At 32.2% G+C, this 16,184-nt stretch overlaps 1 long non-coding RNA gene across 2 annotated transcripts; it reads left to right on the top strand.

Annotated features, from left to right (window-relative positions):
* Nucleotides 1-1,041: 1,041 nt before the first annotated feature.
* On the top strand, nt 1,042-6,741 carry LOC131061275 (uncharacterized). 2 transcript variants are annotated; one of them, XR_009110522.2, is made up of 4 exons: nt 1,042-1,625; nt 3,397-3,458; nt 3,637-3,704; nt 6,284-6,741. It is a non-coding gene; the product is annotated as an uncharacterized LOC131061275 (long non-coding RNA). The 2 variants fall into 2 exon arrangements; XR_009110523.2 differs by lacking the exon at nt 3,637-3,704.
* Nucleotides 6,742-16,184: the final 9,443 nt, after the last annotated feature.

Genomic DNA, 16,184 nt, shown 5'->3' with positions numbered 1-16,184 from the left:
TATAGAATTCAAAGAGCCTTGCATCGCCTATCCATAATCAAATGCATGCAAAAGTGAAGCTTAACCTGGGCTGTAACTGTTCCAAGCTGTCTTTACAAACACAAAGAATATGGAACGACGATTGTAACTTATTGATGTTCAATAGTCATGCATTTCAATTTGTCTATAAACATATGAATTTAGATTTGAGGAGAGGCATTTCAGTTTCACCTCGCATTTTGAACAGGTAGAATGAACAGTTTCAAGTTGTTTTATTTTCTTTAAATTTTTTCTTTTACTAGGAACAATGGTTGCGTTTTTTTTGTTCACTAATGATTAATCCAGTTTTTATTTTTCACCACCCCACAAGGTGTAGGTTTCTTGGTGTATCGATCAAGTAGTAGGAGAAAAGGATTATGAGAAGGTTTGAGATCTGTTTGTAGATGTTTAAAATTGGGTCAAATATTGCTCTTCCTTGCGAACTCCATGTTTTTTAGCAAGTCAAATGACTGATTACCAGAGAGGAAACCCCTCATTTTCATCGCATACAAATAAACGTTTGACCTATGTTCAAAACTGATTAGATAAGATCACTATTTTGTTTACCATTCAACAGGTCCCCGTTTTCTATTGATGATTGTGTGTTTTATTCCTTGCATTTAACCAGAAATTCTCTCCTGTCTATGTTCTTGATTTTGTAATGCATAACGTCAAATCCTTTAATTGTATTGCAGATTCGCTGATTTGTCAGTATAAACCCTAAGATAAAATATGATTCCGATCTAAAAATTAAAGAGTTTGTAAAAAAATTTAGAAATTCAACTTGAATAAAAAAGCCTTCCCAAACTTAAAATTTAATGCAAAACAACTTCGTACAAATAATACTAGATACATTAACTTGTACGGTAAAATAAATTCCATCTATAATGTCATGTAATTCTAAATTTCAAAATCTAACATTTAGTATATTTAATTTCATCTATTTAATTTAATTTGAGAAGGGCATATCATTTACTGACTAAAGAAACCCAACAGAGGTATTTATTAGTTCGTGCACGCAGGAAATAGCCAAGGCTTCATCAGTAAACAATGATTAATCTTCCGCCTTTTAGCCAATCAACTTGCAAGGAAATTTTGTATAGTTTTATTTTCAACTAGGTATTATGAAGAAGTTGCTCATTTTTTATTCAAAATTTATGTGCAGTATATTTTGGCGTTCTCTGATTGGCATTGCCTGCGGCTGGCAAAGGCATTTAGAGTTATTCACAGGTTCTCATAAGAGAGAACACGCGATTAACGAAGGCAACAGATCTTGAGGTATTTGCTTGTGAAAATTGCAGGGCAGGGAAGATGTGTGGCCTGCATGCAAAATAGAACACATGTCTTATCTATTATAATTATTAGATCTCTTAAAATTCCTTTGAGACTCACCATTTTCAGTGGGTCAGTGACGCCTCTAAGACAAAGTAAGAAACTTAGAATGTGGTTTGCCTCACTTGTAGTCAACAGAGCGTTCGCCAGAATGATATTATCAGTGTGGTTAATTGTTTCAGTCTCGGCGTCTTCTTTTTATGGTAGAGGAGGAGACAGATGGAAGGCAACCTCTACAACTTTGTATGAAGACTCTGAGGCTCTAGACACCATGGGTAAAAAACATAAATTCCTTTGTTTTTTATTCATATTTAGTGACGGTCTTTCTAGGAGAAAAAAGTTTCATTGAAGCATTTTGTCAAATAGTTTACATGCCCTGTCAATGCTTCCACATTTTGTAGATGTGCCTAACGTGGAGGCACATAGGGTGGAATTTAGCCTTACACTTGCAAAGTGCATACGCTTGTTCTTATCGCAGAGTAGAAATTCTTCTATTCAAGTTCCAAGGTCACTATTATATAGAGAGGTTTGTACTACAATAAATCACCATTGTACCATGAGTTGCTCATATTTGCTTTGATGGTATGCTATGGTTCAATTTTTATTAGAACTCTGTTTTTCCTTTCATGCATTTTATTTTTGGGCCAATGATTTGGGTGTCTTATTATCTATTTTCTCAGCTCAACATGTTTCTGTTGGAGGAAACTTTGGTTCGTTTTCTCTTATTTCTTTGAAGAGGGATTTAATGTCCGAATGTGTTGTTATGATTATTTGGGGGCTAAATTTCGCAACTTTTTAACTTTTTTTTTTTAGTTTATCTGATCATCTTAGGGTTTAGTTTAGGCTCATACTTTTGTTGTTTTTACCACTTGCGAGTCAAATGCATTTTAGTTTGAACTGCTGGATATTTTCATTTTTGCATAGATTGGGAACAAATTTTTTTAATGGCATTTCTCTATTCCCATAATTGATGCTATCTTGATTGGGACATCAATAGCAGATTCGATGTATTAGTTATGTTCAAATTTAGTTTTGGATCTATGCAGTAAGCAGTACCTCCATAGGGCATTTGAACCGTCATACACAACTTTTAAAAACAATAGGAAAAAGAAAAAAAACTAATATAACAAAATATATGTATCCTTTATGCTTTGAGGCATTCCTTCAAACTGTCCATGTGCGTTGTGTATGCCTCTATATTTTGCATACATTTTTACCAAGGCAGTTGCAGCTTTAACATCTAGCAATAATACCCCTCCCTTTATCTTTGATAGATGTTCATATCCTGTTCCAAAGCTCCCATTTTGCGACAGCCGAGCAGAACGATGTATTTTGTGCATATCCTGCGGTCAAGGTGTTCCAGGAGACTGCATTTGATTGAGGCTTTATGTCAAACAGTTCACTGCCTTTGTCTATGCTTATACATTTTGCACACATCTATCAAATCATTCCAACCATGGTATCTTACAAAACTCCTTTCGTTACGATCTGATGGATGTCCATACCCTATTCTAAAGCACCCATTTTAGCATAGGCAAAAGAGGATGCTGACAGAGGCTATGGAATTTGGCTAACACATGCCAGTTGCATAGTTCATGTTCTTTGTCTATGCTTGCACATTTTGAATTCATGTCTACAAAAGAAGTTGTAACTAATAATCCCCCTTCATGTTCCTTAAGCGCCCATTTTAGCAGAGGCAAGCTGCCAAGGTTCTTAAAAATAGAATAAACATTGCAAGAAGTGGGAAAACCGTGGTATAAATTTGAATCTTTTTATTGTGGTGATCTAATGTGTGAAATTATTTTGAATCATTCATTTTGAAACTTTGATAAGCATTTACATTCATAAATTAATTGAAAGCCGAGGGTGATTTAATTGAATGCTTGTATACAATTTGTGTCGTTTGAACTTGTTTGTATATACATTAATAAGTAATGCCTTGAAATAGAAAGCTTTACAATTGAGATCTAAGCATACACACACATTCTAAGTGACAGTAAAAATACTTTTTATGTGTTGTTAATGATAAGTAACATGATTCTTCAGGTCTCTTCTAATAAAGTATCAAAATTACCTATTACAAAGGACTTTCATTTGGAAGATGGAAGGTAATCCTATACTAACACTATGAAATTAATAATTTTGTTGCATGTCAAGCAATTATATTACATTAATCCAATATTAAATATTCTCTTTCTTTAAAATCACAAATAAATTTAGGTTTCTTTGTTTCAGGAAATTTGTTAGCTTACATTTTGGTTAAATTATGTTTTGAATCAAGGACAGGACTCACAGGGGGCCAAAAATTCCCGTAGTGAGCAGGCTAAAGACCAAGGGCACTCAACTATATCAGAGTAATGTCCATTAAAAAAATTTGTGACTTTTTTCTTTGCTTGACTCAAAAGTAGTTTTGGAGTCATATAAAATGAAAAAATAAATGCAGCGGTGTTGTGGCTATGTATGTAAGTTCAAAAGATGATTTTACTATTGAAGTGCTAAGATCCACATGCATAGAGTCCCTTCTATGTGAGTATTGATATTAAAAAAATGAAATTGCCTATACTATAGGTGCAACTCATCTCTTGGTATTGTCAAGCCAAAACTAAGTCCTAATATGGGAGGAACAACATTTAGGTTCAGAAGTAATGAAAGAGCAGTAAAGAGACAAGAGGCAAGGCATCCTAAGTGAAATGTATTATGGTCTACCCTCTAGTATAGCAAAACTTGAAATGCTTAGTACCTTATCCGTGTAGTAGAACTTGTATTTAATGTTTTCTTTGTAATTAGACATCATGATATTTAGCCTCTACACATTTCTTCTTTTAAACTACCCAAGGTCTCAAATTAAAAGACAAGAATACGGTGATAGTAGCATAAAGCCACAAATGACAACTGGAAAGAGGAATACCTTCTCCATAATATTATCCATAACTACCCTGTCAAGCTTGTCATGTGGATAAGTCTTTTAACATGTCATAAATGAATTTCTCTTAACATCCTCTTGACATTTGCTTTATTTGCCAATCAAAATTCTTGTCAATGCAACTTTGTTTTAAGGCCAGATTACTTGTAATTTTCCATGTTTGGTGTCCTCTGCAAAACATTCCGAAACTCTTCTTAGATGGAGTACAACTATTCCCACAAGAAATTAATCCATTGTGTCCATTGTGTCACTTTCAGATTTTTTAACCCTGATTTTTTTTCAATATATTTTATTTGGTGGCATTCTGCAATGGTAGAGATGTTTGAGATGAATTATGGAACTTTAATGCAAACCATCTTATGGGGAATATGTTGACTAGAGATTCATTTGGAGCTCTCCTTAACGCCGCCTCCAATTGTTTTTCAAATAAAACTATAGCCAAGGAGAATTGTAACAAATTAAAATCTCTTAGTCCTATTCATTGGTATTTGAGTGTAGTGTTAGACTTTTTCAAGCTTGGACTGTGTAGCAGGCCTTCACCTAAAATTTGCAACAAGTTGCATGAAGTGGGAATTTAAAGTTTGAGTTTGTAAACAATAAATTTTTTTAGAAGTTCAAATCCTTCTTACCTGATTTTTTTAAAATGATAGGCCCAAACAAGCTTTACATCTCTTAAATTACCCTCATAGAATGTACAGTACCAAATAGAACTCCGAAGCCAAGTAGCAAAATTAGAGTGGAAATATTTGAACTCTAGGCCTCCAACAAAGTACAAAAATAAAGGGAACTGGAGCTTCGCTTCTACAAGGATAGCTTCTCTAAATCTGTAACAGTGTATCATATTCTCACTATTTCATAAGCTGCATTCTAGATAAAGTTTTCTTGGGACTTTGTCTGAAATTATGTACGATGTTGCCCTTGCTTTTGGTTATTCATATCTTCTCAGTTAAGAAAATATCATCAGTTTTCTTATCTAGTAAATTTAATCATCCTAGTTAGAAAAAGCAAAACCACTATTAGACTATTAACATCAAAGCTATGGAAGCCAAATCCAGAAAGACATCTCACACAGTCGAAATGAAGAATTTTGGAAACAAAAAGTACCAAACAAAAAGCCAAACATTGAGAACCAGATCATTATTAGTTCTCCAGGGTATAGGCTTCCCTCCACGTGCCTCAACCATCTAATTTATAAATTTAGTTGTATAGACATTCAAACTTCGGGTTGTTAGACAATAGCTTGCTATTGTATAATCTAGATTCTAGACAACAACTATTTTCAGCTGCAACACTGAAGGCTTTTCAATGATCCTTTCAAATTTTTGGAGCTCAGGTTGAACCTATTCAACATTGAGGACATTTATTGCTTCAACAATTCCTTCAAATGTTTAGACATCTTGCCAAACCTAGTCAATGTTGAAGGTGTTTTATCTTATTTTTTGTGATTGCTAGTCCTCATTTGTATCCATTTACCCGTTTCTATCTTCCTTTGAATGGTGCAACCAAGTCAGCCTTTCAGGACAAATATTATTCTCTGCACGTCCTTTGAATCTCTTTTCAATTGTTGTCGTTATCTTTAGCTCTTTAAACTTATTTTAATTTGTAAATATCATCATCCTAGTGTAAAAACATAACCTTTATAAGTCAAGAGTATTGAAGTTGCAAAATCAAAACACCAAAAAAGATGTTTCAGATAACTAAAACAAGATTTTTTGAAATGCAGGATACCTAATAGAAATAAAAACTACAAAATTAGATCACCATCTCTTCAGTTTAAGCAATCTTACTGTAAAATATTAATATTATTGAAGTTTACACTTTGGATATTCAAACATTATCTTGCCCAACCAATATGCTTTTCTATGGTGCGATGGAAATTGGTAGTGTATACTCATATATGAAACAGTATATTATTGTTGATCCTGGATTGCATTTTTAGTATGCTAGCGCTCTTTGAAATTTTTTCTATTATCGTGGGCTTTCTCACATGTGCTAAGGAAACTTTTGCAGGGTAATAGACAAAATTTCTCACTTTCCCTCATCTGGAACACATTTGTATGGCTTATGCTTATTGGCTTCTTCAATCAAATAATTACAATTGGCCAAAGTTTTTTTAGGGAGAGGCAGAAAAAAGAGATTGGTTCCTTGACACGAGAGCAGGTTTTCGAAAGGCATCTAGAAATATTGAATTTGTCTAATGGAACAGAGGGTCTAAAGTTAGAATGAATAAATTGGTCTCCATCTTTCGCTCCTAGCTCAAACAAAGGTAGGACGAATGTGTGGATTCCTAACAACACCTACATAATAGAGTCGCCTTTGCAGCTACACAATCTCTTTTGTTATGGATATCGTCATTACTTAGACATGATCTTCATCTATTTGTATAAAATGAAATGTTGGTCATTAGCAATGGTATATTATTTATGTACATCAACTTGAATCTGCTCAATGTGCTTATTGTATTTATCTCAAGGCATTTCTTATCCACATTTTTTTTTAAGTGAGAAAGGTCATGACTTGCACTTTTTAAGTTTTTAATTGTCTTGAATTCAAATCTAAATATAAGATTTATGTCATTCAAATGCGTTTGGATACTAGCTTTTATTATAAACTAATGATGTTAATAATCACATGAATCTTGTTGAAGAACAAGCTTTATATATTTTACAAGGAAACTCATCAAATTAAAACCTCTAACTAAAAGGACTTGTAAAGGAAGCTTTAGATAATATCGTGTACATCACACATAGCATGATTTCTGTGGGATAACTATTGCAAAAAGGTAATACGTTATTATAAGTATTTAAATGCCAAAGATTCTATGGATTGTATCATGTTCCCTTGACAGTTTGAAAAAGGATATGTCTTGTGTCATTATTGTTGTGTGGACTATGTTTTCTCTTTCTTAAGCTCTCATTTTGCATACTAATTTCATTTGTATTACTATGTCAAGCATTCACTCCTATGCCAAAACTATGTTTTCTAAGCAAAGAACTTAGTAATTTAGTTTGATTTTAGGAAACTTCTTTAGATTGATTTCAGTTACAAAGTTTCCAGCTATTTAGCACAAAGTTTAACATGCAAATACTTTTTGCTTTAGCATGAAGTTTAACTTGGAAATACTTTCTCAAACTTTGTCCCTACATTCTTGGGCAGGAACTTCGCTCCTTTGCAACTCTTGTTGTTTATAGAAAATTATTCTTTAATGCATGAAGAGCTTTATGAGTTTTTTTATTTAGTTCAATAGAAGAAACAATGGAATTGGATATTTCAAAAATCACAAGTATGTTTTACTTTTATGTTTGTTCATTTGTAATTTATGATGTTTAGTTTTTGAAATTTATTTATATTTTGAAGTGGGTTTGATCATTGGCAAGGGGCTCTCAAATGCATGCAAAATACTGAAGTGTTTAGATTTGCAATACATTTTGGAGGAAGTGAATAAAGTAGTGGATGAATATAGGTAGGAAAAAAATGTAGTTATATCTCTAATGATGCTGAAAGTTATTAAATTCAAAGAATATGCTTTAAAATTTCCTTTAAATGAGGAAATGATGTGAGAATCTTAATTTTGTTATGGAAAGATTCAAATAGAATTTGCAATCAGTAACTGCCCAAAAGATGAAATCACGGGCAGTATAGGGATTTTATACATCAATGAAAATTATCTTTGATGACATTAAAAAAAAATCAATAAGTTATTATGTGTCCACCTTTATATGAAATATATTTCAAAGTTAAGATTATGGGCATTGATATGTATGAGCTGTATAGTACAAATAATTAATATAAACAACATAATAATGTAAAGATATTTTTAGTACAACAATTGAAATGATATAAAGACAAAAGTATTGTATCACTATACCAAATTATGGGTGTTTGTCACATTATAAACTTAATTAAAAATTATTGGCATTATACATGTCATTGAACATTGTAATTGAACATTGTTTCTCTGCAATTTGTTGTACCTGTTTTTTTATTTCTTTATGAAAAAAAATGTTTATATCAAAACAAGCACCAATGTTTTGAGATACATAGAAAATATTTTATTGTATTCTTATTTAGTTTTGGAATTGTTAAATACAAAGTTCTTTATTCAAAATAAATTGAAAATCACATGCAATAAGAAAATCTAAAGAATGTTAACTATTGTATATCTCATGACATCTTAAACGAATACTGGTTGTTATATCTAAATCTTAAACATACGTATAAATATAATGTTTCTAAATTCAAAAAATAAATATTACATGTCTACATAAATATACCAATTTTTTTTTAAAATTTTCAATTTAAAAAGAACAAAAATACTTTTTATGTTTCTTAATTTTAATCATAAAAATATATTTTTTCTAAATTAAAAAAATCAATGTTATGTAATTCAAAATCTTAAAAAATATATATAATTTCTAATATATAAAAATATTTATTATATAAAATAGCACAACACAAATATGAAGTGCCAATGTAGCATAGTCAATTTTAGCTTGAAGAGTGAATTGTAAAATCCCTTCCACAGTTTCTTCTAAATTTAGATTGAATAAATCCGTTTCTTGCTAAGTGTGCATGATGAATACAACATGTACATCTCACTCTTAAAAAACAAAATATTTAGCTATAAAACATTTAGCTTATATATTAAATTTAAGATAGGTAAGAAATCAATTTTTCTTGATTTTTTTCGTTCATTCTTTTATATTTTTGGACAACTCCATTCTTTCATTATTGTGGATTTCCTTCATATTTGTGAACTTCAAATATAAAGAAATATTTGTGGACTTCAAATATAAAGAATTAGTAGAAATTATTTTTTCATACGAATTTAATATATTTTCTTGTTTATTGATGATTCCAAAAAAATTTAAATCTAAAATATAAATATAATGTTTATAAATTGAAAAAAACAAAATTACATGCCTACACAAGCATAATTAATTAAAAAATATATAATTTTCAATTTTCAATTTAGAAAGATCAAAAATAACTTTTGTTTCTAAATTTTAATTATAAAAATATGAAGTTTCCAAATTCAAAAAATCAAAATTACATGCTACACAAGTATAAAGAATAAAAATAGTATATAATTTTTAATTTTTCAATCTAGACAAATTTTTTTTATGTTTCTAAAGTTGAATCATAAAAATATAATGTTTCCAAATTAAAAAATTCAAAGTTACATGCATGTACAAATATTAAAAGAAAGTAAATAAGATTTTAAAGTCATATTAACAATATTATTTAAAAAAAAAGAAAAGTTTAAGCTATTTTAAAATGTATTTATTTTATTAGAACAAACTTTAAAGGTATTTATTTCATAAAAATATTTTAAAAAGGAGAAATAATTATAAGAAAAGTACATAATAATGAAGATTATATTTTAACATTTTATAAGAAAATGATAATTGAAAGGAAATACAAGAGCAAGAAAATGAAAAGAAATCCTAGTAAGTATGTTGATTGAAGTAATGTTACCAAAGTAGAGAGCAACTTGAGAGCAATCACCCAAAACTTGAAGAGGAGATACAAGAGCTTTTGAAAGGGGAAAATCAAAGAAAAATTCCTTATGTATTATGAATGAAGGCAAAGCCTAAAGAGGAGAGAGAGAGAGAGAGAGAGAGAGAGAGAGAGAGAGAGAGAGAGAGAGAGAGAGAGAGAGAGAGAGAGAGAGAGAGAGAGAGAGAGAGAGAGAGAGAGAGAGAGAGAGAGGCTCATTACAATGATATCCAAAGTGAAGAATAAGAGGAGACACATCTCTTAAATAGAGATCAGAAGAGGAGATACAAAGTAACTCCCAAATCTATGAATGCCACCAATCATAATATGTGCGTGCAATGTGTCAACATCCTCTTAAGGAGGATAAAATAATATTTCTTAATAAAGGAAAATAAAAGAAATGACTTGTCCTCACACATGTAGTAGACGACAAATTACATGTAGGGATTCCAAAGGAATATCCCAAACTAAATTCAAATAAACCTAAGCCAAGTAAAGATTAAATGTTCTAACAAACTATCCTAAATGCAATATCTTATAATAGTAATCCATTTTAGCCTAACCTTAGCCCTAAACCCCATCTTATCATAATTAAAACTTAACTCTAACCTTAGATTAAACCCTACCTACAACTTGAACCCTAATCTAACCAGAATTGAACCTTAACCCTATTTGAATCCTAAAACTTATTCTAAACCTAATTAAACCCTAATTAAATTGTAATACTAACCCTATTCATGATGGAACCCTAGCCATAAGCCTCAACCTTTAACCCTAATTGTACCCTAACATTAACTCTAAACCTAATCTTACCAAATTAAAAGCTAACGGTAAAATTAACTATAACCCTAGAGAATTAAACACTACCTACAACTTCAACCCTAATCTAACCATGATTGAATCATAACCCCAACCTAATCCTTAACACTAATTAAAACCTAATAATAACCTAACCTTAAACTTTACTATAACTCTATAATTAATCTCTAATTACAACTTGAACCCTAAACTAACCATAATTGAGTCTTATCTGTCAACATAACCCTTATTCTAATTGAACTCTAATACTAATTAAAATCTAATCCTAAGCTACCCCTAACCCTAACCTACTCCATATATTGATCCTAATTGAACTCTGATTCTAACCCTAACCCTAACTATAATTAAATTGTTACCATAATTGAATCCTAATCGTAATGGAACCCTAAATCTAATAAACTTTAACCTTCACCCTTAACCCTGATCCCTCTAATTGAAAGCCAACTATAACCTAACCATAAACTTAACTATAACCATACAATTAAACCACAATCCTAACAATAACCCTAATCTTAAGCCCTAACCATAATCATAACCGTAACCTAAACCCTACCCCAAAACCTATACCTAATCCTAACATTGTCCCTAACTATGATACATCCCTACCCTAACCATAACCATAATTCTAACTATAACCCTAAACCTAACCATAATCCTAATAATAACCCTAATCCTAAGCCCCAACCCTAACTATAACACTAACCATAAAACCTAGCCCTCACCTTGAATCTATCTTTAAGCCAAAACCTAACTGTAATCCAAACCCTAAACCTAAGTTTAACCCTATCCATTAGCCTAAACTTAACTATGATGTAAACCCTCACCATAATCCTAAAACATAACTCTAATCATAATCCTAAAATCTAACCCTAACCCTAACCTAAAATCTAACCCTAATCCTATTACTATCCCTAATTATTATATACCCCTAACCATAATGATAACCCTACCCAAAAACCTAACCCTAACCATAACATTGTCCCTAACTATGATACACCCCTAACTATAAACATAATCCTAACTATAACCCTAAACCTAACCATAATCCTAAAAATAACCCTAATCCTAACTCCTAACCCTAATAATAACCCAAATCATGATGTAAATCCTAACCATAACCCTAATCATTGTGTGAATCCTAATGTTAATCCTAATAGTAATCGTTAACACTAACCCTAAACATGATATTGTAGTGTCATAAAATTGTGACCCTAGCAATTTATGACTGCATTAGGGTCCTCACGCATGCGAACTCGAATCCTCTAGCCTAATCGGAGACTGGAGAGTGCTCAACTTGTGAAAACTACTTCTTCCTTGGCCTCCGCATCACTCTGCCCTGGAGACAGGGGTAGGACAGGGGCATGGCGCCCTTGTCCCTGCCCTATTTTGGGGCAGGACCTTTCTAGTGCAAGAATTGTGGGTTGTGCAATGAGTGGGAAGCCTCCCCAATGTCAGCTCGTGACGAAATTCAAATCCTTCAATCATGTATTTAAGGGGCATTCGTCCTCTCATTTGCAGAAGGTGGAAGTTCGATAAGTGGAATTTGGAGAGATTCAAGTTGCATAAGAGATCAAGAATTCAAGCATTCTTTTCCAGCATTGAGCATTATCAAGTCTCCCTTCAAGGTTAGGTGTTGCATTCAAGTCAAGGATTCAACCATTGAAGAGGAGATTGCTTTGAACATTCAATTCCACACAAACATTTCTATCAACATTGCTACTACAAACTCCCTTGAGGTGATTTACAATTCAGTCTTTCATTTACATCTACTTGCAAGTACTTTCTTTCATTACTTGATTAATTCCAAAACTGGGGTTTGACCTAAAGGCAAACCCCCAATCCCAACACATTTCCCTCTCTTTTCTATGTGTAGGTTACAGGTGCACAACTGTACTTTCGGATTCAGACTTCATTTGTAGAGGCGAAAAAACCCTTTTCATTTCACAGATTTTTTGGAGGACCATGTACATTCTCGCCACGGTCCGAGCAACTTTTTGTCAAATTTGCAGGGCGACTTCATCTCAATATTTCACTACCAAATCCAGGTGCACAACTTCATCTCATATTCAGATCTCAAGTTATAATCGATTCTTTGTCACTTTTTCAATACATAATTCAATCAATTTCCTTTCCATTTCAAATCAAACAAAAGGGAATAAGGGGATCATCATAACATCCTTAATTCATTCAGAATTCAATCTATCATCTTTGTGTGGAGATTGGATCTAGTGAATTACCCCTCATCTCCCTAATGTAATGGTGAAAAATGCTTGAAGAATAATCAAACTCCGATCTCTCTTTGAGGGAAAGGGTTAGTTTTCCTCTTGATCTATCACTCATCATTTTCCCACCATCACATTTTGGTGAATCCAACATCTTGCATGCTATCCTTTGAACAACATTGCATATTTTTCATTTACCAGTTTCAACTTTCTGCAAACTTAGTGGTTAATTCATTAAAAACCCTAGTTTTTTCAATTTAAAATTGAACTTGTGATTTGTAAAAAATTGCTTGTATTTGTCTTAGATCTGAAAATTTGTTGTGTTTATCAAATTCAATTTCCTCATTGTCTTGTTCAATTTGCAATTAAAATTTACAAAATTAAGAGGTTACTTGTTAAAACCCTAATTTTCAAAAATCATCTTGAACTTGTGCAAAAATTGGATTTCAACTTAATTTTTAGATTTCTGATTATTCTCAGATTTGTCTTCAATCCCACAATTCAAATTTTCAATTTCCCCCCTTTTTCCCAAAATTCAAATTTCAAAATTAAGTGTTTAGGTCATCAAACCCTAATTTTTAAAATTAAATGGATTTTATGTAAATTTCAAATCAATTTCAATTACATTCAGATTTCTAAGGTGTCCCTATCCATTAGGTTTGACCCTTTTCAAAATTGCAATTCAATTTCTCTTTTTCTTCAAAACCCTAATAGGGTCCTATTTTCACCTTTGTGCCTTTATTTCGACCATCTAGAGATCGTAAAATTCACCAATTTTTTGGGGTTAGCTTTAAAATCATTGTAATATCCATCCCTGAAAATTTTGAAAAAAGTTGGTCGAACCATGTGCGTTCCCGCCACGGTCCTCGGCTTTTTTCTTGAAATTTCAGGAGACTATTATGATTGTATTTATTAGCCTAAATCTGAAAGATTCGTTGATTTTATCGATTTTTGAACCCTCTAGAATAAAAAATACCTTCAAAATTCAACATTTCAACTTTCAAGAAGTTTTTTAAAATTAAGAGGTTAATTATAGTTTGCCTTGGTTTTAAAAATTCTGATTTTAAAATTAAGTGGTATTCCCTTGCCCTAATTTTAAAATTCCATTTTCCTTTCATTTTTCAAAATTGTGTCATCCTCTTCTTCCAACAAAGTTCAAATTGTGTAATCCTTATTTTCTTAAATTTTGAATTACTCAATTTTTTTGCAAGCTTTGTCCTACAAATCAAAATTCAAGTTTTCCCTCTAGTGCATGAGTTTTACCACTATTAGTCCTACCTATCCTATCCCTGTTAGACGAAGCATTATAATTAAGGTTTCCCAAGGTTTAATTACCGAGGAGATGGAGCCTAATTTGGGTGACTTCTTTAATGAGGATCATGCTAATTCTTATCATCCTAATCATGTGCCTATTTACCCCATTGATGGATCTCATGATGAATAATAAGCTTTAACTAGGGTTTCTTTAGATCAACTTTCTATGTTGGACAATCAATTTGATAGCTTTCAACAATGGATGTCTCAAGAATACCCTAATAGTGAAGCTCTTCCATTTATTGAAGGTCTTAAGTGCATGCTTTAAAGTGATAAGAATGAAATTGATATATTGCGTGGCATTTCCCATATTGTTGATTCTAATGTCATGCCTATCAAGAGTTGTGCCGAAACCCTAGGTTACTCACAATCTTCAACACAAGTCAATTCCTCTATTCCTTTGACCAATCCTATGACTAGTATTCCTACTTTCACATCAAACATCATGACTACTTCAACTCAAAATATCATTCCTACAACCATAGGTCATGGGGGAAATCTCTCTTCTTCATTTAATCCTCCATCATTACCTATGTCTTCCATAAGTGTTCCTACTATTCCTCAACAAATCAGTATGACACAAGGGGGCAATTCCTGCAACAACTTTATTCCTCTTTTAATTGTCCCTTTTCCTACCCAATCATCACCTATGCCTACTTATCATAGTGTCCCACCACCTTATTTTCAGTCCATGCCTTCTTTCAACAACATCACACCACCTTCTCAATCACCTATGTCTAACATCAATTCTTCTACCGAAATGATAGTTAAAAATCTTTCCCAAACTGTGTCTTCCTTACAACAACAAATTGCTTCCATGAGTCAATCCAAGTTTAGTGTGCCCACCTTTGATGTTGCGAGCCCACTTTCTATTGATATTGTTAAATTCGTGCCAACTAAACATGTTGAGATCCCTCAATTGGAACACTATAATGAAAAGGTGATCCTCTTATGCATGTCAAAATATTTCAAACCTTGTGTACTGATTTTGCTTATGATCAATGATTGCTTGCAAAACTGTTTACAAGAACATTAAGAGATAAGGCCTTACAATGGTATTTCTCTCTGCCTTTTTATTCCATCAGTTCCTTTCAACAACTAGCAAATGCTTTCATCCAATAATTTCAAAACAACATTGGTCCTAAAATCACTTTGACTAGTTTAATGCATTGTAAACAAGGTGTTAAAGAAAAAGTGACTGATTTCATTGGTATATATAAGCATTTGTGTGCTCAAATTTCTTTTCATGTACCTAATAATGATATTCAAAGAATTTTCATTTCTAATTTGCAAAAAGATATCAGAGAAAAGCTTCTTTTGTCTGAGTTTACTTCCTTTCCACAATTGTGTGCAACACTCCATAATTATTAACTAGCTGTGAGTCAAATGGAGCAATCCACTCCTATGGCTCCGAGTGATAAGGGGGAGAGTGTTCAACAACTGTTTGCGAAGTTCAAACCAACAAAAAGCTTCATCAAGTTCAATGATCCAATCAACAACAACCATGTGAATGCTACAACAGGTGTGCCTCCTATTTCTAAAATTTTCTAAAGAGAAAGACAATTTACTCCTTTGAATGAATCTTTGCATAGTATTATGTCTCAATTATTGCATAGAAATGCTATCAAACTTCCTCCTATAAAACAAGTTGATCCTTCCAAACTTGCATCTCCTCATTTTGATAACAATTCCTTTTGCCAATTTCATCGTCAACCTGATCATGATACTAAGAAATGTTTTGCATTAAAACATAAGGTTCAAGATTTGATTGATAATAATACTATATCTGTGGTAGGTGTGAATGATAAAGGGAATAAATCAGTTGCTCCTCCTAATCAAAATCTTAATATTGTCATTGATCCCTTGTCATCTCATACCTCTAAAGTTATTGAGACTGCACCTAGTTCTCTCTCTTTTGAAACACTCATCTGTATGGCTCCAAACTTGGTTAATATGGTAGAAAAACAAGATTCTCCTAAGGATCCCTATATTACATTTGCCCCTAGTGAGACCATTAGAGCACCTGATGGCCCTTTACACATAGCTGCAATGGTTAA

This window comes from Cryptomeria japonica, chromosome 11, assembly GCF_030272615.1.
Source record: "Cryptomeria japonica chromosome 11, Sugi_1.0, whole genome shotgun sequence".
In the NCBI taxonomy this organism is placed as follows: domain Eukaryota; kingdom Viridiplantae; phylum Streptophyta; class Pinopsida; order Cupressales; family Cupressaceae; genus Cryptomeria; species Cryptomeria japonica.
This window is presented reverse-complemented; position numbering and strand designations above follow the sequence as displayed.